The following is a 27,352-nucleotide window of genomic DNA, read 5'->3' as shown; positions in this document are numbered from 1 at the left end:
CAGTTTTGCAAAAAGGCTCCTCATACTGCATTCAGCTTCCAAACTTTTATTGTTATGCCCAACACAGACTTACAGAAATTGATAGATTTTGTTCAATTAAAATAGCACTCTTCCATTCACTACATGCAGAAACTTAGACATCCCAAACATTGTTTCAGGAAGCTCCAAACTACATAAAAAGCATTGAAGGAAGTCAATGTTACATTTTATCCTTAATCTCAAGTTCTAGTCATTGTCCTAACACATTCACCGCACTTATTAAACTTTGTGTTGTACTGGGTCAAAATCACTTCATTATTGCGAAAAATTAATCAAAAATACTTTGCCACCTGTCTCTGTATTATGTTTTGTGAGTATGTTTTATTCACTTTTGTCCCAAACCACTAGCGGGGTGCTTAATCATGATTTGTGCCACCATTTGGGATCAGGGATATTGGAAGGGGATAGGGGCACAGAACAGGAGAACTGAAGGACTGCTTTGCCTTGTTGTAAACAAACAAGTTCATCACAGGATGTTGTCAAGGATTCCTGCAGGAAATAGGAGAGCCCAAAATAGTTACAAGTTCATCTTTGAGAAAAGAAAATCTAATGTAAATGTCGGGGAAGCAGAATGAACATCACACACTGGATTTCCACATCTCTTTTCTTTTCATTTTGAAAATTAGAACATGTGTGTATTGCCCATGAAATCATTCTGACTGCATTAATATGGCACAATATTTTGTGGGTCCTTTAAATCTCTTGTGCATGCAAATCCACATTTAGCAAGAGATTACTGAATGCTGCAAGGCACCTGAAAATGTTTGCCAGTCTCCTTTCCTTCTACACTTCCCTTCTGAAGTACCTATATTTCACTCTGTACACATTGGGGTCATCAATAATCCTCATCATTTGTACCATTTGCCACTCTCTCCTGCTTGTGGGAACACTCTGAGATTGTCACTAAACAACCTCCTGCTGTAAGACAGACTGCTGTTTCATTGCAGTTTTGCCTAAACTTGTGTTGAAATTTACTTGCTGCAAACGCCTTCTTGCTCCTTTTGAAGTTGGACCTCCTCCAAATCAAAATTATTCTGGATTGTTCCTTCTTCTCTTCTGGAGCCAAAATAAATATCTTATGATATGGTGCTTCCTGAAATGATCCATGTCTGATATTCGATATATAGTGTGTGTGTATGTGTGTGCACAATAATTATAGAAGTGGTAGTGCAGGTTGAAGATATCATCAGGATTCTGAACTTTAAAAATTGGAGCATTGTATGAAAAACAAATATGTTCTGACTAATCATGATTAAACAAAAACCTCCTGATTTCCCCTCAACTCTGGTATTTACCAACCACACTTCAGGAAGGGATTTGACAGGGTGCACAAAACATTCCCAAAAAATATTACCAGAGATGACAAACTAGACAGCCCTGTGGAGAGCCTGAAGAAGCTCAGGCTGCTCTTGGAGAAAACTAAGAAGTGATTGTAAAAGTGTTCAAAATCATAAGGGATTTGGTTAGAATGGATAAGAACAATCGGTGCCTTGTGACAGAAGGCTTAAGGAGAAAAGGACACTGATTTAAGATGATCAGCAAAAAGAACCAATGGTGACAAGGAATTTTTTTTTTCAATAGCCTATTCAGGAACTGGAAAGCTCTGCCGAATAGTGTGGTGGATGCAGCTTCAATTGCGGTCTTCAAAAGTGAACTACAATTTTCGAAAGGAGAGGTTTCGCAGTATTACACAGTAAAAGGACTTAGGAGTGAACGTAGGCAAGTCCCTCTTTGAGAGCTGGTACAAACATCAAATCATTGTCTCTGGGCTATTACCATTTGATGGCTGTATAACATTGCACAAACTGCTAGCTCCCCAGCTATTTCCTACCGCTTTGTCATATTCTGAATAATGATTCACTTTGTCATGCATGCAATTAAACTTACTCAGCAATTATTTCGCTGGATCCTGAAGAAACACAACTTCCATTTTCCTCACCATTTGCACTGTCAACATTTCCAGAACTGCAATTGATCGAAGAGAACAAATTAAGTCATTTAGAACAGGCAAACACGTCCAGAATTAAATCCAACCCAATTCAACAACAAAAAATCACAGTGTTGAGAGAGGGGTCCTTTTGACTTCCACAGGATGCCCACAGGCCTTCATACTGAGGCAGTGCTGGGGTGTGGGTTGGAAGAGACAGAGCAGGGCAATAAGGAGAGAAAACCATTTCTTCAGTATTTCACCCTTGTTGAAAGCCGTTCCTGCGCTGTGCAAGAACTTGATACTGAAAGACAAGCAAAATTCAGTCTACCATTGAAAAGCTTTGAATGCTTTATGCTAATTCAACATTATTCCATCTCTTAAAATAAGCCAAACATTGCAGAAGCAGTGAAGCAGTTGCTTCATGTGATTGCTGTTGTCTGGATTGGTGCTCACTGCACTGCCAATTGGGGTATCTTCCTGAGGCAACCCTGACATAATCCTACAGCAAATCCCAACAGTTTCCTTTCACTGTATTAGATCCCAAATACTGAACAACAGGTTTAATCTGTCGTCACATCAAATTTACTTGTCAATTACTCCTTCAGTTTCTGACAAACTTAGGTTTCCACCCACTACACAGTGTGACATGTCAACATTTTCACAGCTGCAACTGGTCACAAAACACCAAATAAATCATTTTACTTGTGCACATGATCACATTTTTAATTTCTGGCACTCTTATCTTATTTTGGCTGTGAGGGGGAGCCAGTGGGTAGATGAGGAGTAAAGAGGTCAAATAAAGAACCTCTACACTGGGACAGACAACAAACATCCCAAAAGAGAGGATTTAAGTTTAACTTCCTCATCTCTGGCAAAGAAACTCAAGCTCTTTACAGACTATTGACAATTCAACCCTCACAAGCACAGCTTGTAACTCATAGTTTGATTCGGAGCACTGATGTAGGAATTTGTCATTGCTCAAATTCACTGAAGCTTAAGGTCAGATTAGTCACCAGTGGCTGTTTTGCTGAAAAAAAATCATTTTTCTTTCCTGCTCTTTTAACAGTTCTGAGTTTCCTTAAAGACCTGGACAGAATAAACTCAGGATTAATTCCAGGTCTCTGCCTGACTCCATGGATACACATGGCAAATCGCCAAGTTAGATAATTCAAAATGCAAATTATTCAATGGCAATATTGTATGGGAGAAATACCAAGGCTCGGACACGGGGAGCAGGTCACATTCTTAATTGATAACATATTTCTTCAAATGTCACAGACGTTTGGAGGACACTTCAATGAACTTGGAGGAAGTTTGTGGGGAGGGTGCAGCTGAAGCAGGAAGGAGGAACACAGAGAAGTGCTGAGGTGGGGTAGAGGAGATTAACCCATTGCTTTAGTATTTTTACCAGAGCCACATTGTCCAGAAATATAACCTCAATATTGATCTGAAAACAATTTCCCATCTAAGTGTTTTGGATGCTTCAATGGTGATGCTATCATTTAAGGTAAATATCTCTACCATGAATTTTCTAGGAAAGCAGTCCAGCAGACACTTTAATGTGACTGCCATAGTCTGGAGTGGCATTCATTACATTGCACAAAAAGTTTTGAAATCAATGATACTCCATCATTCCCTTTTCACACTGCTGCATTCCAAATTGCAGAATTAAAACACATCAAAAGTACTTCTGATCAAACTTGCTTCCTCATGGTTACACAGATGCCTGGCAAACTTTGATTCCCATCCACCCGACAATCTATACGGCCAAAATATCTGCAGCTGCAAGTGCTCATGAAGCACAAATTAAGGAAAGGATTTGCATCTACAAATGACTTGTAAACATTGAAAATAAATTTTGAATCCCAAAATGCTCTGTATTTCAAGTCCTCATTTGGTCAAAGTCCAGATGAATGACTACACTAGATGGTTTGCTTTCCAAATTTTCAGAGAAAATATGTAGGACACTCCAGTTACATCGGCTTGTGCATTTGAGGGGAGGTGGGAGGTTTCGCAGTTTAGCATTGTTGCAAGTTAGACCACAAGGTCTGGATGTTGAGGGCCAATCAAATTTTCACTGAACATTTTTAAATGTTTTCTATCGATCAAAGGCTGAAATGTGTCATTGATTTAATTACTGGCAATGGCCTCGGAGGGATTAAAGCTGTTTCTTTAATGTGATTTTTATTGTCTCGAACGGCGATATAATCTTTCAAGAGCTACTATATTCACTGCAATTTCTTTTCATGGTATGTATTATGAATGAAGCACAGAAGGATGAAACTTACTTTGAAATTGTTGCTGTCTCTTTTGGTGAACTTGGTTCTTCATCTTTCTCAGAGTTTGGGCTGTCAAAGGTTTTAGACCTGCAATTATTTAAGACCACAAAACCGTAAGACATAGGTGCAGAAATTAGGCCATTCGGCCCATTGAGTCTGTTCTGCCATTTCGTCATGGCTGATAAGTTCCTCAACCCCATTCTCCTGCTTTCTCCCCATAGCCCTTGATCCCCTTGATAATCAGGCACCTATCTGTCTCAGTTTTAAATTTCCTGGCCTCCACAGCATTCTGTGGCAGTGAATTTCACAGATTTAAAACTCTCTGGCTGAAGAAGTTTCTGCAAATCTCCAATTTAAAAGGTCTTGTCTTCATTCTAAGGCTGTGCCCTCGGGGCCTCGACTCTCCTACCAATGGAAGCATCTTCCCAACAACCATTCTGTCGAGGCCATTCAGTGTTCTGAAAGTTTCAATTAGATCACCCCTCATCCTTCTAAACTCCAAATGAGTATAGTCTCAGAGTCATCAACCGTTCCTCATATTTTAAGGTTTCCATTCCCTGGACCATTCTCGTGAACCTCCTCTGAACACGTTCCAGGGACAGTACATCCTTCCTGAGATATGGGCCCAAGTCTGCACGCAGTACTCCAAGTACGGCCAGACCAGAGCCATATAAAGCCTCAGAGGTACAGCCCTGTTTTTAGATTCATATCTTTTCACAATAAATGCCAACATTGCATTTGCCTTCCTGACTATATAAGGCAAAAACTAAAGACATTTTAAAAAAACACTTGCACCCAGAAGTGGCTTCATCACAAAAGGACCAATGAAATATTTAGTGTCAAATCCACAAGACCATAACATATAGGGGCAGAATTAGCTCATTCAACCTCCTCAGTCTGCTTTGCCATTCAATTCTGGCTGTGATGTTTCTGAAGCCCAATCGCCAGCCTTCTTCTGAAACTCTTGATCCCCTTACTAATCAAGAACCCATCTCTCTCTCGATCTTAAATAGTCCGAATGACGTCGGCTTCCTGCAATGTTTTCCTCAGATTAACCACTCCCTGTCTGAAGAAATTCTTTCTTACCTTAGTTCTAAAGGTTGGCCTCTTCACTCCGCGACTGTGCCCGCATGTCCTAATCTCTCCTCCTAGTGGAAACATCTTCTCTGTTCCATGTACAATCCTTCCAGGCCTCTCAGTATTCTGTAAGTGCCAATAAAATTCCCTCCCATCCTTCTAAACTCCATCCTAAACTGAACCAAAACCCACAACCACTCTTCAGATGACTAGCCCTCTCACGTTTTCAAGTCCTATTCAACTGGATTTGTTAAACAGGCAACATTTCTGATGTATGTAACTACAATAGATCGAGATTTGTTTTTCCCTTCCAAGCTCTAACAGGTGGTTTGCAAGTGACAGGAGTTGAGTCTGGAAGAGGAGCTGGGGGAGTTGCAAGGAAGAAGGAATTTCAACTTTCACACAAGTTCTCAAAGCACAATGGTCTGGATTTTTTTGGGCAATGCGGGGAGGTGGGACATGTAATAACACTGCAAACAGAGTTAGAGAGTCAAGTTTTTCAATATATTTACCGGCAGTGCACAGTCCAATGTTTGGAAAAGAAATATTCCATTAAAGACTGTGTGTTAATGCATGGCCAATCATTCGCTGACAATTAAATTGGAGGTGGGAGGATTAGGAAAATGGCAGGGAGGGAGTTTACCACCTACACATTGCAAAGCTATGTGACATGGGCCAGTTCTCTTTTTCACCTGGGCTCTCCCTGACATCTAAGGACTGCCTCCCTCACTTTCCTAATGGCGCCCACTTACACAACCTCAGTGACAATCAGCATTAACAGTAGGGCTGAGAAAGGTGCTGATCTGCCACCCCTTTCACTGGACTAGCAGCTGTCAAAACTGAGCCAAACCGTCAACTGGTGAGTAACCCGGCGATGATCTCTTTGTTGGTCACCGCTGGAATCGGCCAAGGCCTCCAGGTTGCAGTTCCAGCAGAAGGCCTGCAGCATGAACCACAATCTTCCATCTAAAATTTCTTTTTACAACACTAAGAACAAAGCAAATATTAGAACAACAGCCAACTGTTTCTTTAATGTAAAAGAACAAACTACAGAAGCCGACAAGCTGAAAGAAAAGCAGACATTGCTGGAGAAACTCTACAGGTTTTGCAGCATCTACAGACAGAAAACAGAGTTCAAGTTGAGCCAAGCGACACGTCTTCAGAGATGCGAAGTTCTGAACATGGGAACCTCAACTCAAAATGCCCACTCTGCTTTCTCACCACAGATGCTGCTAAGTTTCAGGAGAAAGTCTCTAAATCATGTTCCTGAAAATGGCGGCCTCCAGAGGTTGCCCTTCACATAGTTGTATTCTGATGAAAGCATCATTTCCTCATACATTGGATCAATACTTACTTTCTGATCTCAGCTACTGTCTCTGGAGGAATTGGATTTTCAAGCTCCTCACAGCTCGGAATGTTAGCATTGTTTCCGCTGCTGAAATTAGTTGTGAAGAATGTCATTTTAAACAAACACTTGTACCCAGTAATTCTTAGCTCATCGGTAGTTTCCTTTGTATTCCTTGTGCTCTGAATAAAGCAAACCTTAACCACATATTGTATTCAAATTTACTCTTTCATGACAGATTTTAGAGAGCATGGTTTCCCATCTGCCTTGTAGTTTGCACCGTCAGGTGATCTGCAAATGGTCCTAAAAGTGTTATCAAGTAAATTTGAGGAAACATCCACATCCACAAGAAAATTATCTCCATACACCTGAAAGACATTGAGTCGGCATTTCGTGCCACTGAGAGCTAATTTTCTAACAACGGGTCAAGACGCAACTACAGAATATGGTGAGTGGTCTCCCCAAAACCCTGAACGATAGTTTACAGGATAAGACCGTGAGACTGGAGTGTGGTTGTAAAGACAGAGAGAGGGACAGAAGGATGTAACAGATTCATATCTTCAACATTTTATATTTGTTGCAAAGTCTAAAAATATCTCAAACAAAGAGCTCCTGGCCCAAATATAGAAGGGCAACCAACTTTCCAATGAAGAACTTCAGATACTGTCTGTACATACAGGGCTGAATGTTCCAAGTCAACTGGCCTTGGCCTGAGACATGACATTCTTGGCAAAGTGGAGGGGAGTTCAGGAGGAAAGCTGAACTCTCTTCTGCACCATTATACTGTATTGTCAGCGGTGGGCAAAGTAGCCGGCTTAACGACGCACTGGGCATGAATTAAGTCACCAGCTGAGAGCTGCACATGTCTGTCTCTCTGGCAAATATTGGAGCTCCTCAACTCCGACAGTGGACATTGGCCTGCAGATCTCTTTTGTATAAGCTCAGCAATACCAACCATAATGACAGCAAAGAAAAGATTGCAGCTCTGCCTCTATTTCATTCTTGGTCAACTGTTTTTATAAAATAGATCACCCTCCAGATGTACTGCGAGTAGGTTTTTCTTCAAAACCTTCACAGGAGATTTGAAAGACACCACAGGCAGACTGAGGGGAGGGGAGAAGGTAGGAACCTCAATTCTTCGACATGTTGTATCCTTAATTCAGAGCTCAGCTATCTAAATGTTTGGCGACAAATGGAGATCTGAATAGTGAATGGATGAGCAATTTTTCACTGAACACTTTTGGATCTTTTCTGTTGATACAACTTTTCTTTTTAAACAAACAAAATCTGTGTAGATTTTTGATACAATCAAGCAACTTTGTTAATGTGACTGCTGCTGTCTAGTGTTTGCTGCATTGCTGTGGGAGGAAGGCCCTCCATAGATCTTACAGGAAGTGCCAGCAGGTTTTTTAACATTGTTGTATTTTGGATGAAACTTAATTAAGTCACACATAAGATTAAATCTTACTTTGTGCTCACTGAATCGATTACTGGAATCTCTTCTGCCTCTGAGGTGTCAAAGCTCCCATATCTGCAATTGGTCAGACAGCACAAACTAAGTGATTTTAAACGAGCTTGAATCTACAATTTGCATTCAGCCACTGAAAAACATCTGAAGGTTCAGGATTTCGGCATTTGAAGCCTTGATTACCGAGTTTGTTAATACTTTGCAGTGAAACTCCAATTTGGCATTTTACAGCATACCTGCCACTTCCCATACAAGGAGGGAAGAGTAAAGCATTCAATGTGGTTCTGTCTCATCTGATCGTAACTTCAAATCTACATTCCTGCCTCTCCTAATGACCTTTCACCTCCTCTCCCTCAACAAGTATCTGTTTATCTTTGCATTTACAATATTCCAGAGCTCTGCTCTGCATTTAATTGCTTTCCAAATTACTTAACATGTCTGTACACGATCATTTTGTGATTCATGCACGAGGATACCCAGATTCCACTGTATCTCAGAGCAATGCAATCTCCCTCAATAAAAACAAAACTGCTATTCTTTCTGCCAAAATGGACTTCAAATTTACCATATACAACTCTATTTGTCAGATCGTTGACTACTTGCTAAACCTATATTTCTCTGCAGTATTCCAAAGTCCTCTAAGGTTAATTTTTTCGCGCATCTTTGTCACGTCACCAAATCTGTCAGTCATAAATTCATTCCTTCAGAAGTCATGGACTGATCGTCAACACTTGGAAAACTTGGGCAGGAACAGATTTTTTAAATTATACTCATACTATACGATCCTAACCATTTTGAACTCAAGTTAATTCTCTGTCTCAAATAAAAACCTCAGTAAATGAGAACACTCAAGTAAAAAGAGATGAATTCCCTGGATCTAATTACAGAACACCAAAATAACTGTAGCATCTAGTCAGACTGTTTCTCCCTTTCACCACGGATAAAGGAAAATTTTGAAATGTAGGGTGCGTGTATGGTGAACGGATGCTATCAACATCCGTTGAATTATGATGATCTTTTAGCCGAATTAAAATGGTTGACTCAAACACTAATCTTAAACACAAAATCTGTCCAATTGGTAAAATGGGTTTGAAATTTGAATGGCATGGAAGCCATTTTGTTGTTGACTTTTTAAAAACTCCAAGAATCTCCCTGCAGATGGAGACTTTCACCAAAAGACAATGGACAAGTTAGAGATCAAAGCAGCCAAAGTAATAAACAGCTACATTGTGAAAGGAGGAGACAGTAAATATAACAGATGATTGTCTTAACCGCAGCTACCTTAGAGTTTAATGAGAACCAAACTCCTCAAATTTCAACAAACCACAGTTTGCTGAGATTCCTTGGTTTTACGAAATTTTCGCTTTACCTTTAAAAGAATACCATCATCTAAGGTGACCACCGGCCTAACACAAAAGCAAAGAAGAAAGTAATAACCTGCGAAGAATCGTTGTCCACTATCTCACATCTGAGAGATAACATGAGACACATGAGTGAGCTGTGATGTTTCAAATTCTACGGCAAGAATGGGTCACCTTTCTTTAAAAACTCAGAAGCTTATTGCTGGAATTATTCTGCTGGAACACTTATTTAGTTGGGCAAAGAAAGAGAATATTTTGGCAACAGGCAAAAAGAGAAACCCAAATTCACTTTTGAAAGGTCCAGCTGGATCGATTTCTGCAACCCATTGGGTTCATGAAAGCCAGCTCATTAGCTTACTGCTTTGAAGAAAAATCTAATCATCTCTGGTTATTTGCTGATTTTCTCAAATTTTATAACCATAGCACATTTGGGAAACTTTTCCTACCCAGGGATATCCCTCTAATGTCAGAGGTACATCAATTGAAGGTCAGCAGTGGTGAGAATCGCTTTGTACCCGAACTGAGCTTTGATAAGTTACCCCAAAACACCATTTGTGAAGTACATAAACTGTTCAACGCTCACCCAACGTGCAAAAAACTAATGTATAAAAACTGAGGTGACGAGAGAAACCATCACTGATGTCATTTGAAAAACATTTCACCCATTATTACAGAATTGCGGTATTCCTGCATATTTCAGTTGGAAGCAGACATTCATTTGACCAACATTTCAGTTTTGCAATGAAGGTTCCTCACCCTGGACTCAGCTTCCAAACTTTGATTGTTATGCCCAACACAGACTTACAGACAATTGATCAGAGATAATGGGAACTGCAGATGCTGGAGAATCCGAGATAACAAAGTGTGGAGCTGGATGAACACAGCAGGCCAAGCAGCATCTTTGGAGCACAAAAGCTGGCTCTAGGCCTGACACGTCAGCGTGTGTGCTCCTAAGATGCTGCTTAGCCTGCTGTGTTCATCCAGCTCCACACTTTGTTATTACAGACAATTGATAGGCTTCTTTCAATTAAAATAACATTTTTCCATTCACTACATGCAGAAACTTAAACATTCCAAACATAGTTGTAGGAAGCTCCAAACTACATAAAAAGCATTGAAGGAAGTCAACGTCACTGTTTATCTTTAATACCAAGGTCTAGACATTGTCCTAATACATTCACCACACTTTTTAATCGGTGTATTGTACTGGTTCTCGATCGCTTCATTATTGCGAAAAAATAATCAAAAATACATTGGCACCTGTCTCAGCATTATGTTTTGTGAGTATGTTTTATTCACTTCTGTCCCAAATCACTAGCCGGGTGCTTAAACATGATTTGTGCCACCATTTGGGATCAGGGATATTGGAAAGCGATGTGGGCACAAAACAGGAGAGCTGAAGGACTGCTTTGCCTTGTTGTAAACAAACAAGCTCATCAGTCCCACTGCAGTCTCTCTTTATGAAGGACTTCAAGTCTAATTACTTTTAATCAAGTTATTCAAACTTATTATGACACATGACATAGGAGATAGAATTTGAATCTGGACCTTTTGGGCAGAAGGTGTAGGATAAAACCATCTGTGTGGAGGATAAAATCCTCCAGAATACTTTAAAAAATGTGGACTTTTCTGATGAAACTGGATGAAAGTTAAAGCCCAAATTTGTAGAGCTTAACGTCCGAGGGATTGGGGTGCAGGTAAGTTCATGTCTTCAATGAACAAAAAATCGTCTCCCTTACTGAGGGTTGGATGGAGATTCTCAGTTTACTGAGAGTTGTTTCCATATGGCTAGTTTCAGCGATTCATTGCCAGAAGGATTAATAACAAAAATTACTCGACAGAACATACTTTTCTATCATTACCATTAAACAAAGGAGATGCTCATTAGATTTATGCTCACTTGTCCAGGAGGATGTACAACACACTTTCAGCAGTGGTATATGCTTTGTATGTCGAAAAGAATGTGCGGATGTAGAAACGCTCCTTGTTCATGAGAGCGGTTACAAAATTTTCGACGAGTCTTTTTGAGGTCTCAGAGTTAAGAATTTGAACGTTGGAGGTATCGACAGTGAGATGTGATGGAAGCTCATCTCCTGATGCCTACAGAGAGTATGAATTTAAAAAGTAAATGTGATGCAGGAACAACGTTTATTTGTATAGATCTCTGACATGGTAGAAACATTTCAAAATGCTTCACATTTACATAATCATTTAAAAATCACTCCAAGATTCATGAAGCTAAAACTAGGACAGGCCACCAAAAGCTTGGTCAGAAAGATTGGATTTGAGGACAAAGAGGAGATGTTTTGGAAGAGTGTCCCAGAACTGGGTAGCTGAACACACCAATGACAGAATAAAGAAGATCAAGCATGCAGGGAAAATCAAAGTGGCCAGAATTAGAAGTGCAAAGATATGAGCATTGAAGGGCTGGAGGGGAATACCATTGATGAGGAGATACAATATGTTCAATCCAATGATAAAGCAGCTGGTCACTTCATGTATTACTTGAACCATTCAAAGAAAATACAAAGTTAAAGTCAAAACATCACAGAAACATGGCCAGCTAGATTCATATAAAACAGAAATTTGAGCCTTGGAGTTATTTTGTATCGATCTCAAGAATATTAAACCATCATTTTAAGTAAATAAACATTTAATATTAAATCCCTTCAGCTGACTACCCACTATTTCTCAATTTCTACTTCAATCCAGTCATCAGATGGGCCAGAAAGTTTCCACAACAGAGTAAATGTGGAATTATGTACAGCAACTTCTGTCTACAGCTCGAGGCCACAGCAAGCTACCGGAAACAGGACAGTCTGGCTTCAATCCTGTTTGAATTCTCTGTTAACAATATCACTGACTTCACATTTCTGAACAATATTGTTTTGAGGAATCTAATTACTCTTGAAAGCAAGCTTACATAACTGGTAGGAAAACAGAGAGGTGTAAAATGTTTGCTGACTTGGCGGAAAATAGAAGGAGGGAGAAACTGAAGAAAAAGGAAACCTCTTTTTTTTTGTTCCACAGCTCGTGCTATGCAAGGTCTCTTCCAATGTGCTGCCTAAGGGTTATCATACTTGATACTGTGGAGTGTGCAAAAGAAATTAAGAACTCTCACAAAGAACTTCATAGTTCAAATCGCATCAAGCACCCCTATATCAAATTCAGTTTCCTTCATGTCAGCAGATGAATATACCTTTGGAATTGGGCAGGGGTCAGGGTGGAGCATGTCAGCAAAGGAGGGAATTGGAGCACTCTTTAAGGAGCCTGATTTGAAATTTGAAATCCAATGTGAACCTCTCAACTTTGCCAGAGTAGCTGGCCGGTTCAGTCAGAATGATGAATTGTCTGTAATCACAGGAAATGTATTTCCAAGACTTGTTCCAAGTAATAGAAAATTGTACAAAATGTGTTTCAATTAAATGAAGTTGTCGTTTTAAGAACTTTACCCCACACAAGTATAAAAAAGCATGACTGAAGAAAAGCATAACCTTCAAACAAAGATAACAAAGTGTGGATAATAAAATGTGAGGCTGGATGAACACAGCAGGCCAAGCAGCATCTTAGGAGCACAAGATGCTGCTTGGCCTGCTGTGTTCATCCAGCCTCACATTTTACTATCTTGGAATTCTCCAGCATGTGCAGTTCCCATTATCTCTAACAAAGTGTGGAGCTGGGTGAACACAGGAGGCCATGCAGCATCTTAGGAGCACAAAAGCTGATGTTTCGGGCCTAGACCCTCCATCAGAAAAGGGGGAGGGGGAGAGGGTTCTGAAATAAACGGGGAGAGAGGGGGAGGCAGATCGAAGATGGATAGAGGAGAAGTTCGGTGGGGAGGAGACAGACAAGTTTCGAGGCAGGAATGGAGCCAGTAAAGGTGAGTGTAGGTGGGGAGGTGGGGGGGATAGGACAGGCTGGGGAGGTCGGATAGGTCAAGGGGGCGGGATGAGGTTAGACAGAAGGAAATGGGTGTGTGGCTTGGGGTGGGAGGAGGGGATAGGTGAGAGGAAGAACAGATTAGGGAAGAGGGGACGAGTTGGGCTGGTATTGGGATGCGGTAGGGGAAGGAGAGATTTTGAAGCTCAAATTGTTTATGTGTCACCATATTTTGATCCAGTAAGACAAATAACATTAAAAATAAATTGATGTTTTATGACCATGCTGACAATCTCAGCAAGAGAAATTACGTAATGTCCATGTTTAAATATTAAAAGAGCAAAACTATTGAATGGTTGCAATACGTTACTAAAATAAAGGCTACCAGCTGTCAATACATTGCTTTCACCATTTTTAATGGTGAAATCTCTGTTCCTTCCTCTCTCACCCTACTACTCATTCCTTCCATCTGTTCTGCTGTTGTGGTACCAGGCTATCAGCTCCCCTACTCAAATTTACTTCATAATCATTCTTCCCGCTCCTTTCCTTCCCATTCATCGCACGGTGTAACAGAAGAAAGGGCAGGATATCTATGGAAGGATGTGCCCTTCAGTGTTCTAAGTTTTCACAATGCCAGCAAAAAGGCAAAAAAAATAATCGAGCACAGTAAATCACAGTCCCTCAACGCACAGTTTTTGCGGCGATAATTCAAAACTGGTGCATTTTCACAGCATATTGAACATATGCAATTAGTAAGCAATCAACAGGCATGGAGGAAATCTCTCAAGCAGATATTAACATGTCAATAAAAGCAGGATGGAAGAGTTGAAGTTAATTATGCAGTGGAGAAAATCAACTGAAGTGTGCACATTCAGGTTTCAAATATTAAGTAGAGTTCCACATGAACATTGTTTTATTTACCTCTCGTAGTCAAAATGCCACAACACACTAGCTTGCCTGACAGATGACATGTTCTCTTCTTGTTTCAAATTCAGGAACTGGTTTGCAAATCTGGTTCAAATTTGGACTTTGTTAACTGAAGGTTGCCAGGCACAGCATGTGGCAGAGCAGTGGAATGTGGCCAGTGATTGAAACACCATCTAATGTCCACACTTAACTCCTATTAACACACTCCAGTTTGTGGCTATAAGTTAGTTCTAGTCATGATGATTGTCAAAAATTTACGAAAAACATGACAGTTATGTTCACCACCCCCACTACACTACATCAAGGGACACAATTCCTCTTCATGATTATATCGTTATTCTATGTTCATCATGAATGTAAATTGGGTGACTATTCTATCTCAGTCTTAAATTGAAAAGAAGAATTTGCACGTCGCTTCCTTAATTAATACCATTTAGAAAAGTTTGAACAGATCTCTATCCTCGTACACAGCATACTTTTGTTACTCCATTTGTCTTACAGTTTGCTTGCTGAATATCTCAGAACTTAAACTATATTTTCTGAATTCATAGGAATAAGGTCTCTTGAGCTTGCTCCATTGTATCACATCATGATGTGTTTCTCTCTTAACTCCATTTATCCACCATTTATCCATTTACCGTGAATACACTGGCATAACATAAATGGCAGTCTTGAAGTTCTGAATGAACCCAACAGACTCCAACTTCAGAAGCTCCAACGGACAACATTTTTGGAAAAACGTCTGTCGCCAGATTTCACACCCAACGGACATAGCTTGGATTTGAAAAGTGCAGCAATAGATATTTCCTGACATAAACAGTCAGTGATTATCACAAGAAAAACCCGCTTGTCTGTTTCAAAGTGACCCACCTTTCGAAAAAAAAAGTCACCATTATCACACCACATCATAGGGCTGTGCTCACATGAGTGAGAGAGAGAGACAGCTGGTGGTTGTTTAACCAGCATGTCAGGCACGGGGAGAAGTTGAGAAGGACAATCCCTCATGGTCAACACAAATGTTGTTTACTCTTTCAATATCATCTTGCTCTTCCTTACAACAATTGAAACTTTAAAAGGCCAAGTGAGCAGACGACAGCATCAGCCTTCAAATATTTCAGCTCCCTCAGAATGAAATGGGACAAACCTGTGACCAAATATATAAAACATCTTGCACATCGTGGAAGAACGTGCGAGTGAGTGAGTGTTGGATGGTATATAGGAATATGAAGAATAAGTAATCAGGGGATTGGAATTTGTCATGTGTAAAAAACCAAGGATAGTACAAACCATTTTTATTCAGAGTAGTATGACGGAAATCTGACTGCTTCGGCAAGCTGACTGACCGGAAATAACAGTCAAATCTATAAGATAAATGAAAACATCATGACAGACAAAACAAAATTAAACATGTAAAGAGAAAGACTGCCATAAAAATTAAATACTGGACCAAAAAAGATAAAATGCTGACTTCAGTGTAGTTACATCTGTCCATGATCTGTTTGCTCTTCTGATATCACATTGCTCTTGCTTAGAAAACACAACTCTAAAATCCTAACTAAGCCAACACGGATGTCAGGTTTCAGACTTTTTAGGCCACTCAAAATAAAAATCAACAAAGCTTTCACATCAATATATGAATAAAAATCACTCTACACACCCTGGAAGCACTGTCTCAGAATCTAAAGGGAGTAACCCACAGTCGAGGCAAGGTCGGCTGCCTTCATGCAGGATAGGTTCACCAAGAGCAGTCTCTGGCATTAATACAGGGTAATGGGCACTGCCAGATGGACACCCGAGGCAGTCAGCTTCTCAGAGTCCACACCTCTGCAGTCCAGTGAGTGGGACTCGGTCAGCCCAGTGGGAGACTGAACCCAGTGTGGGGAGTGGGGAGAAAACAGCTGGGAAACTGGAGAGACATCAGTTAGATGTTGGGTCACCTAAAGCTCAGTCTGTCAAGGTCGCTCAAGGGGACTGCCACATCAGTCCTCATTGTGCTCAGTGATATTACACTGAGAAATGTCTGACTCCAGGGTCAGGCTGCTGTCATTGATGCAAGGCTGACAACTACTACTTTTCACAGGTGTCATGGACCGCTGCTGTTTTAATCTCGTCGGATATGGGAGGCACGGTGGCTCAGTGATTAGCACTGCAGCCTCACAGTGTCAGGAACCCGGGCTCGATTCCAGGCTCAGGCTGACTGTGTGGAGTTTGCATATTCTCCCCGTGTCTGCATGGGTTTCCCCTGGGTGCTCCCACAGTCCAAAGATGTGTAGGCTAGGTGGATCGGCCATGCTAATTTGCCCGTAGTGTTGAAGGGTGTGTGGGTGAAAGGAAGATGGGTCTGGGTGGGATGCTTCAAGGGGCGGTTTGGGCTTGTTGGGCTGAAGGGCCTGTTTCCACACCGTAGGGAATCTAATCTAATTTAATATGTCAGAGATGAGTATGAGCAAATGGAACAAAGGAGCTGAATATTTCCAAGATAACAAGGTGTGGGGCTGGATGAACACAGCAGGCCAAGCTGCTGCAGTTCCCTGCTGTGTTCATCCAGCTCCACACTTTGTTATCTTGGATTCTCCAGCATCTGCAGTTCCCATTGTCTCGAAAGGCAAATTTCCATGTGAGGTCTGGAATAAGTGAGTCAATGCCTGACTGAACACAGGGAGACAAGGAACTGGATTGAAGCTTGTGCTTTGTGAAAAATTAATGATAACTCATACCTTTCAGAATCAAAGTGGGTTGGAGTCTGAGGAATGAGAAAGGTGAAGTATCGTCAAACCTAAAAGACAAATGAAAACACCATAAAAGTAAAAGCCAAATTCAACATGAAAAGAGAAAGAGTACGATCACACTTAAATACTAGACCAAAAAATATCAACTGCTGACTTCAGCCTCATTATATATGTCAAATATTCATTTGCCTCTTCACTGTCTACTTGGTCTTCCTTCAACAATTTAACATTTTAACTTGTCAACTGAGCAGCCAGGACATCACCCTTCAGATACTTCAGTTCAAAATGAAACTCAGCGAAGCTTTGCTCTAATTCAACTCCTTGAACATCTGGAATGATTTCCCAAAGGGCCTTTTTCATCCAAATACTATTTTTTGGCTGCTGTAATGTTGGAAAGGCACTGGTTAATGTGCAGAAAGCACGTTTTCATGAATAACAATTGGTAATGACTAGTTTCTCCATTGAAACAACATTCACTGAGGGATAAATAGTAGATGATTTATACGGGAGAATTCCATTCTTGTTTTTTTTGCGAATTGTTGTGATAATGGGATCTTGTGGTCATCCGAGATGAACATTTTCCCTGCTAATATCACCTTCAGCAAAGACCAGAAGAAACATTTTGCTTCATCAAAGAGTGGACACAAAAATGTGGCCAATATAATTTTGGTTTTGGCAAGTACTGGAACCATTGTGACCCACAACATACACGCATCAATTCAATCGGGTTACCCCACAGTCTCATCATTTTTCCAGTTTTCCCGTCTTTGAAATTCGTACTAAAATCCAATTTCTTTACAAATAGTGTCCAGTATATATTGAATTCAAATTACCTCAAAACTCTTCTCACAACCAAGAGTGATACCATGAAGGTATTGCTCCTTTCCCTCCGCTTCAATTAGTGTTAGTTCTAATTACACTGATGAGGGAGAGAAAAGAAATAAGCGATGCGCACTTGAAACTGCAGAGCTACAAGTCTGCAATGTTCACCTCACGTTGTCTCAACATGAAGTGAGGACACACAGCAGTTATTGTTTATTCTTGTTTGTGTTTATGACATCACAGGCAAACCATTGTGATGTCACTGGGCTTATTCTTTTTTAAAAGAAAACCTTCCTGAGAAAGAACACAAAACCTGTTCGAGCAGTTACCTGCTGTTTTCCACTTCATCTCCGTGTACGCGGTTGTCATGTGGGGAGGGCTTGTTTGTAAACGTGGGCATCATGTCATGGATGCAGTTTCCCATCTTCACCATCTTCCCTGAACAGCCTTCCTGGTATATTGCCCATGGGGGTGAAGGCACCAGGAGGCCTGCCAATGTGACCAATACGTCTATTAATTTATTTGGTGGCCAGACTGGCTGGTCAGCTGTCAAGAGGATGGATGGTCTCATCTGTCCTGAAAGTCCATTAAAAACATCCTGGAGGTTAATTCAATGTTTACATTGACCTTCGAATCCTTTGCACTCCTCTCATCACAGTCACAACAACACTTACTGTTATGTCCTGCATGTTCACCAACTCTCTATTCATGCTCATACATTACCTTCAGTTCCAGAGCCCTTCTCTTATCTATTAGCCACCAGTGTGACACCCTACAAAATGCCTCTTGGAAATCCAAGTGTTATGCAGCTGTCGGTTTCCTCTTTGCGACCTCACTTGTTTGACTCTGAAAAAGGAATGAAATTGTCAAACATGCCTGGCCCCAGGGTGGCCTTGGACTTACCTGCAACTGTCCTGTCTCCATCATGCAATGTCTTCTTCTGGATTGAACATGTTGATTTCATCAGATGATACAATTTTTGTTTTAAGTGCATTGCTGAAACATACTTTATGAAGGAACATTATTAAGCACTTTCCCAACTGATTAAAGTCATGTTAACTGGCTTTATTCCTTATTTTTGCTCCTCCTTCTTTCTTAAATAGCAGTGTTACAACTGCTAATTTCTACTTCATTCAGACTTTTCCAGTATCCAGGGTGTTTTGGTAAATCAGAAACCAAAACATTTACGATGTCTGAAGCTGGGCTCCAGGGGTATTCAGTTTCTTGGAAGGACTGACAAGAAGGAGGAGGTAGGTTAGCATTGCTGGTTCGAGAGTAAAATTAATATGGTAATGAAAATGGATGTTAGTTCTGGTGAAATGGAGTCTAGGTACAGTTTAGAAACATCAAGGGACGGAAATTGACCGCGGTCAATGTATATACATCCCAGTCAACACTAGTGGTAATTTTAGCAGAAGGCACTAAAAAGGAAATTGAAGACACCAGCAGAAAGGGAGAGCTCTAATTACGATGAAAGGTCACTGAGTTCAGAGTCAGGTGACTTCAGTCTGCATAAAGATTGGGCAAAGCAAAACAGTTATCATTCCATACAAGAGGAATCCTGGCATATTTTTTAAATTCATTCACGGGATGAGGGCATCACTGGCTAGGTTAACATTTATTACCCATTCCTAAATGACCAGAGAGCAGTTAAGAGTCAACCACGTTGCTGTGGGTCAGGAGTTACATGTAAGCGAGGCTGGCAGTTTACTTCCCTTAAAGGAGAACTGATTCATGCTCATCATTCGACCCTTAAATCCAGGTTTGTATTGAATTCAAATTCCGCCATCTGCTGCAACGGGATTCAAACACAAGTCCCCAACATAGTATCTGGGTTTCTGGATTAACTGTCCAGTGATAACAACCTCAGGCCATTGTCTCCCCAATGAAGTGTGTGCTCTGCGGGTTTCTGGATCAACACTTTGAGGAACCAACAAGCAAAACTGAAGTTTGAGGTGGGAAGACTGTGCTCATGCCCCCTCAGGGAAGTGACCCTCATTTTCACCCACAGAACGAAACTAACAAGGACACCTTCCACCGAGAGTGCCAGAGGCTTTCGGAGAGAGCAACCCCCAGAAAGCAGAACTTCACTCACTTGGCTCTACTGTCCCATTCCAGACTCCAAAACTAGAACCTATTTACAGCAACAAATGGAAGTATTTGATGGATGCCCTGGGTTTGTGCTCCTCCCCCATTGCTCACCTACAGTTTTCCTGCTTCACCTTGTACTTCCAGCCAAACATCACTGATGCCAGCTGCTTCCTGCCATTCCAAATGCTGCTCCTCAAGTGGAAGGACAAACAGCAATGTGGAAATTCAAACATATTTCTGGTCTGTGGAGGAAATGATACTGTTATAATTTCAGATAATTTTTAAAGGGCTCTTTTTGACCTTTGAAGCAGGGGGTGTACAAACAGTATCACAGGCTCGAACTCACAACCACTTGTTTCTGAGACCAGTGCTCTGACCACTGAGCTGTGCAGCCAGGCACAAGACATGGAAAGAGGGTCTCATGTATTGGAAATAACAAAAGAATAGATAACTGGAGACTATTATATATCAAGACGTAACAAAACCGAAACAGAGCAGAGGGGCATCATGTGCAGAAGGTTGGGAGAATGCAAGGCTGAATCAGATAGTGTCCTGAGTGCCATAAACTGATCTTTCCTGCTGGTCCAGAGATTACTATTCAGTGCCTTCACTGTCGTAGCCTGTTCATGGTTATCATTTAAAGTAATAAATCTGAAATATTGACTGATCTTGAGAAGCAGAATTATGTCATTATCAGTCAAAATCGATTCACTCCATGTTACAGTCCCACATCAGCAATGCCAGCTGAAACTGCCTGATGCACAATCAGTTTAAAACAAGAACAGAGGGGAGGTCAGGAAAAGTGAAGGGCAATGGTAGTTTGTGAGAGTTGGCTGGAGGCCAAGTGGAGCCAGGTTCAATGTGGGTGTTGAAGACCAGTCTTCACTGTTTACCCTGGCATACAGATCACATTGGATCAATCACACAAGGACCGTCCTTTGTGTGTTGTCTTTTGCACACAACAACTCGGGTCAGTGCCTCAAGGGGCTCGGATACTTTTAATTTGGCAACTAACTCAGGCCAGTGGTGCACAAACTAAGCTGTGTCGGGACACTATTTAAACGGGCCACCACTCATTGCAATGACCCAGAACTATGCAGAAAGAGGAAGAACACCAATACAAAATCTTTGCTTTGAATGGATATCCCTGCAATTTCATCCGCAGGTGCTGACTAAACAGCAGCACGAAGAGGACACATTATGCCCGAACACACTGGACACACTGCCACACATCAGGAACATATCAGAACTGACAACTCCTCTGACAACGAGGAGTTAAGGTAGCACACAAGCCCAAAGCCATGCTACGACAAACATTCTCAAGGACTAAAGACACCATACCCACAACATGCAGAACTGACATTGTTTGCAAAACACCATGCAACGATTGCCACAAACATTATATCAGACAGACAGGAAGGAAACTACCCATCAGTATGTATGAACATCAGCTGGCAGTCTTTGTGATATTATACACACACTGTTCTACCCGCTTCTCTGCTGTACACAAGGTTTCCCGACAAAAGGCAGCTTTATGTGGAACGCAAGCAGTTTCTCCTGACAATGGGTACCATTGCCATGAGCCGGGATATGAAATAGACAGTGAGTTGAAGTCGCCCCACACTCATGTTACTCAATTACCTTTCAATTTCAATTTTCAATTTCCAGAACCCAGCAATCCATTCACTTCAGCTGCTGGGAACCTGACACAAAGAGCTCTGGGCAGACATTCCTCTTCGGAAGCGTCTGTCAATTTGCAAGGGTAGAAAAGCTGTCAACTTCACTCGAGTGAGAGAGGATACAATATTCCAAACTTCCAATTCAAATTCAGATGCCGTATCAATTACACCACTGGCTCCACACATCTTGCTGCAGCTTTCATCCTGTCGACTTGTGATGTAATCAGGGATAGTGGCGGAAAAAAACAACATTTGCAAGGTGAATATCCTGCAAAATAATCACCGTCACTGCTGCACTTCAATGTTCCCCACTTTGTGAAGCGGTGAATGTCACTGGCAAACAAAACACACTTATCCTCACATGCCTGCTTCACTGTCACCTGTTTCTTTGCCACCTGTTTCTCTGCTGGAAGTTGCCATTGTTTTATTCACAGTCATTGCAAAATTCTGCCTCATTTTTTTTATGAAATAATCTCCTCGCAACTTAAAAAAACATCCCCTAGTCTTGAAATCTCCCATCCTTGAGAAATGACGACCACAATTCATATTATCTTCGTCTAATTATTGTATGAACTCCTAACAGGCCGCCTCTCAACCTCTTAAGCACCAGCAAGAAAAGTCAAAGTCTATCCGACCTTTCTTTATAAATCAAATCTTCCATATGAGGCAACATCCTGGTACACCTCTTCTTAACACTCGCCAGCTTCATAATATGCCTCCTGTAATTGTGTGACAGAAACCGCACACTGAATTCCAGAAGAGGTCTCATCAACATCCTGTGCAACCTCAATATGACTTCCCAACTCCTAAACTGAAACGATTGAGCAATGAAGGCTGGCGTGCCAAAAGCATGTTTAACGGCTGTCTTAAATGTGATGTAAACGTCAAATAATCATGTACCTGGATAACCTAGGTCCATGAGTAGGCACCCTAACAGTGAGACAAAGTCTGTGGGAGGATGGGGAATAGATTTGAATTTCTTTGACCTCACATCTAAAGAAATTTATTGTACACATGCAGCTGAATAAGATAAACAATTTATTCTCCGTGAAAAACTATGAATGAACCTGAACATTTTTCAATTAAAAAGTAAAGTTAGACCCTCTCGAGTCAGAAGGAAGCCATCACTGTTCTGTTTCTGAGCTTATATTACCCAACAAGTTCTGCACCACGTCATTCATTCACCATATCCTGATACGTTAACTTGGATCACTCTCCACAGGTATCAGTAACTATTGCCAATCCTCAGTTACATCTGGAGAATTTGATGTTTGACCTTTCTGAACCAGTGCAGGTCGTGAGGTGAAGTCGCACTTGCAATGATATTAGGTAAGGAGTTACCAAATTATCGTGAAGGATTAGTGATGTTTTCCAAAAGAACAAATTAAATGTTTTCACATTTTTGATTCAATCCAATGATCTGACATATTACACAAGGTTGTCACAAAACAACATTTGATGCCAGGCACTTATTAGGACAAGTGACCCAAAGCTGACCAAAGAAGTAGGTTTCAAGGAATATCCTGAACAAACTAAGGGACTTTGAAAACCAGGTATGTTTAGGGAGTAAATTCAGGAGCTTACGGCCTTGGAAACTGAAAACATGAAAAAGGTGGAAGAGTTAAAACCAGAAATCTACTGGAGGTTGGAAGTCAGGGAGAAAAACTGTTTTGAAGGAAAAAGCAAAAGAACAGTAGGCGCTTGAAAGTAGTAACACAAGCAGAAATTGATGAGAAACTCAGCTTATCTGGCAATGCTTGTGGATAGAGAGCAGCATTATTGTTTTGTGTCCAGTGACCCTTCTTCAGATATATCTCAGAGGGTTTTGCAGCTGGAGGGACTATTAAATGGAGGTGTGATAACAAAATTTCAAAATAAGGATATGAATTTCAATACCTTGATGCTTTGTCACCCAGAAAATGTTTATGTTAGTGAGGACAGGATGGCAAAACTCAAAGACGTTGAAATGGGTGAGAGTAAACACACGTGCAGCAGATTTTTGGATCTTCTCAAGATTTCAGGGAAGTAGAATTAAGAAGCCTGCTGGGATTGTGTTTGGGGAGTTAAGTCGAGAGGTAACAAAGGAATGGATGAGAGTTTCAGCAGCAGATGAACTGAGATGCTGCTGAGGTTGAAATTGTATATGGTCTTTGTGATAATGAGTGTGGGGGTGAGTAATGTGGTTAGAAGCTCATCTTGGGGTGAAATATTGCACCATGACTGTGAGCAGTGTTACCAGCCAGTTACCAGGGGCAGGGATGGAGTCAGTGGTGACGGAGTGGAGTTTGGCTGCCAGCCTGGATTGAGATTTAGCACTGTCTACTTAAATGTGATCTATACCCCTTTTCAAACAGGAACAGACTTGGCAGCAGAACTAATTTGTGAACCAACTGCCAGCTTTATTGAGACAAAGTTTGGAGTTTATCTGTTATGAAGTAAACTACAGTGACAAACTCAGACAGCTATTTCCAGTTGAGTGTGGTTTATGCTGCTTATGCCAATAACTAGCAGTTAAACAACTCATTGACGTTTTTGCAGCCTTGGTCTTCAAACTCCGTCTTGAGCTTTCATCTTCTGATTCTCGTTGTTTTCCATTGCACAGACCTTTCTTGAGAATCTCTTTTATGCTTGTTCTTTTTTGATTAACCTCCCTCTCTGCCCAATCACAGTTCATTAAAACAACACTTATCTGACTTCACCACGTGATGTTCTTCATATTCATAGCTATTCTCTTTACATCTTACCTGAGGACTGCTATACGTGTATTTATTATCCTTATTTCGCCGCCATTTCTCTATTCGCTGAAAGAGCGGTATCAAGAGCTATCTTTAGCTTCGAGCTGCAGGAAGCCTTTTCAATTGCAACTTATTAAAAAATAACAAAAGAACTGGGATGTTGTAAATCAGGAACAAAAACAAAGTTGCTGGAAAAGCTCAGCAGGTCTGGCAGCATCTGTGAAGGTAAAAAGACAGAGTTAACGTTTCGGGTGCAGTGCCCCTTCCTCAGAGCGACTTATTAAAACCCCAGGGTCGCTAATGTAACAATCTTTCTCATCCAGTTCTCAGTCTCATTTGTCTCAAAATGCAACATTGTGACGACCATCATTTGCTTCTGACAATGACAACACAAAACACTGCGCATGCTCCAGCTCATAATGGCGTCTGGGTGATTGATGTCAGTGCGCGACCAATACGAGCACAGAGATGCAGTGCAGGGCCGGGCGGAAGTCCCTGCCCTTCTAGCCAATCGGAATGAAGAAGGGGCGGGATCGGTGAAAACCACGTGACCGGTCCAGAGTCGCTGAGACAATCAGAACTGCAGATACCAGAGACTCCGAGATAACACGGTGTGCAGCTGGATGAACACAGCAGGTCAAGCAGCATCAGAGGAGCAGGAAAGCTGACGTTTCGGGCCTAGCTCCTTCGCTGAGACCAAGATTTGTGCAATTGAGGTAAGAGCAGGACACGGTAAAGAAAGCAAAACGGCAGAAAGCGGGAGGGGAGTGATATTCGTATGGGTTTGGAAGTTTTAGAAACACTTAGTGCACGTCGGAAAACACACGCGTTTGAAACTCCCAGACTCACGTTTGCAGGAAACAAATCAATGCCTCAGATGGCGATAGGCCCGTGTGACCGCCACCATCTTTATTAGGGGCAATGATCCGCCGGGCGCATGCGCGGCAGCTTTGAAACTTTAGAAGGGCCAAGCTCAAGCTGGGCGCATGCGCAGCCGCCTCTGGCTTAAAGTGAGAGAACAAGCTGTGGGGCTGGAGGACCACAGCAGGACAGGCTGCATCAGAGAGGGGCAGGAAAGCTGGCGTTTTCGGGCCTACACCCTTCAAAAATGGGGGAGGGGAAGGGGATACTGAAATAAATAGGGAGAGAGGGGGAGGCAGGTGGAGAGGAGACAGACAAGTTAAAGAGGTGGGGATGGAGCAGGTAAAGGTGAGTGTAGGGAGGGGATAGGTCAGTCCAGGGAGGACCAACAGGTCAAGTGGTTGGGATGAGGTTAGCAGGTAGGAAATGGGGGTGCAGCTTGAGTTGAGAGGAGGGGATAGGTGAGAGGAAGAACAGGTTAAGGAAGTGGGGATGAGCAGTTGTTTTGTGCGACCTGAGCGTAGAAGTTCTGTAACGTGGTCCCCAAGCCTCTGCTTGGTTTCCCCGATGTAGTTGAGGCCACAAAGGGTAGAGCGGATGCAGTATACCACATTAGCACCTGCAGTCCCCATACAGATGGCCTAAAAGCCCTACGCTATTTTCTGTCCTGCAGGTCTGATCAGTACCCCTCCACTGACCACCCCCCACCTGCCAACTTTAGGTGCTTTGCCAAACTCATTCTCACCCTCAACAACTTCTCTGTCAACTCCTCCCACACCCTACAGACAAAGAGGGTGGCCATGGGTACCCGCATGGGCCCAAGCTATGCCTGCTTCTTTTGAACAATTCCTCTTCCGTACCTACACTGGCCCTGAACCCCACCTCTTCCTCCAGTACACGGATGACTGTATCGGTGCTGCCTAGTGCTCCCATGAGGAGCTCGAGCAGTTCGTCCACTTCACCAGTACCTACCACCCCAAACTTTAGTTCACCTGGACCATCTCTTACACCTCTCTCACATTCCTGGACTTCTGTTTCTGTCTTGGGCAACCATCTAGAAACCTATATCCATTTCAAGCCCACTGACTCCCACAGCTACCTAGAATACACCTCCTCCCACCCACCGTCCTGCAAAAAAGCCATCTCCTATTCCCAATTCCTTCATCTCCGCCGCATCTGCTCCCAGGGTTCCACTCCCGTACATCTCAGATGTCCTTGTTTTTTAAGGACCGCAACCCCAGCCCCCACTTCCCCTCCCCCCCGGAAGTAATCAAGAATGCCCTTCACTGTGTCTCCTGCATTTTTCAACAACTTCTCCCTCACAGCCCGTCCCTGTAATAACAACCGAAAAAGAATCCCCTCTCATCCCCTCATATCACTCCTCCAATCTCCGGATCCAACGCATCATCCTCTGACACTTCCGCCATCAGCAATCCGACCCCACCATCCAAGACACTTTCCCCTCCCCACCCTTGTCAACATTCCAGAGGGACCGCTCCGTACGTGACTCCCTTGTCTGCTCCGCACTCCCCTCCAGCCCCGCCACACCTGGCACTTTCAACCGCAACTGTAGGAATTGCTGCACCTGCCCCCACACCACCTCCCTCACCCCCATCCCAGGCCCCAAGAAGACTTTTCACATCAAGCAGATGTTCAACTGCACATCTGCTAATGTGGTATACTGTGTCCCCTGTACCTGTTGTGGCCTCCTCTACATCGGGGAAACCAAGCGGAGGCTTGGGGACGGCTTTGCAGAACATCTACGCTCGGTTCGCAATAAACAACTGCACCTCCCAGTCACGAACCATTTCAACACCCCGTCCTATTCCTCAGACGACGTGTCCATCCTGGGCCTCCTGCAGTGCCACAGCGATGCCAGCCGAAGGTTGCAGGAACAGCAGCTCGTTTTCTGCCTGGGAACCCTGCAGCCCAATGGTGTCAATGTGGATTTCACAAGCTTCAAAATCTCCCCTCCTCCAACCGCATCCCAAAACTAGCCCAGCTTGTCCCCACCTCCCTAACCTGTTCTTCCTCTCTTGTATATCCTCCTCCCACCTCAAGCTGCATCCCTGTTTCCTGCATACTAACCTCATCCCATCACCTTGACCTGTTCGTCCTCCCTGGACTGAC

The 27,352-nt window shown here is 42.2% G+C and overlaps 2 long non-coding RNA genes across 3 annotated transcripts in view; one reads left to right on the top strand and one right to left on the bottom strand.

Annotated features, from left to right (window-relative positions):
* Positions 1-11,517: 11,517 nt before the first annotated feature.
* Positions 11,518-17,212, bottom strand: LOC132207655 (uncharacterized). Its single transcript, XR_009443671.1, has 3 exons — positions 17,023-17,212; positions 15,593-15,666; positions 11,518-11,599 (listed from the first exon to the last, which is right to left on the bottom strand). It is a non-coding gene; the product is annotated as an uncharacterized LOC132207655 (long non-coding RNA).
* Positions 17,213-24,918: 7,706 nt separating this feature from the next.
* LOC125449869 (uncharacterized) overlaps positions 24,919-27,352 on the top strand; it is a 38,351-nt gene continuing 35,917 nt past the window's right edge. For both annotated transcript variants that reach the window (XR_009443664.1, XR_009443663.1), the window contains exon 1: positions 24,919-25,077. This is a non-coding gene — a long non-coding RNA (uncharacterized LOC125449869). The remainder of the gene's footprint in view (positions 25,078-27,352) is intronic.

Source organism: Stegostoma tigrinum, unplaced genomic scaffold (genome assembly GCF_030684315.1).
Source record: "Stegostoma tigrinum isolate sSteTig4 unplaced genomic scaffold, sSteTig4.hap1 scaffold_118, whole genome shotgun sequence".
Taxonomy (NCBI): Eukaryota; Metazoa; Chordata; class Chondrichthyes; order Orectolobiformes; family Stegostomatidae; genus Stegostoma; species Stegostoma tigrinum.
This window is presented reverse-complemented; position numbering and strand designations above follow the sequence as displayed.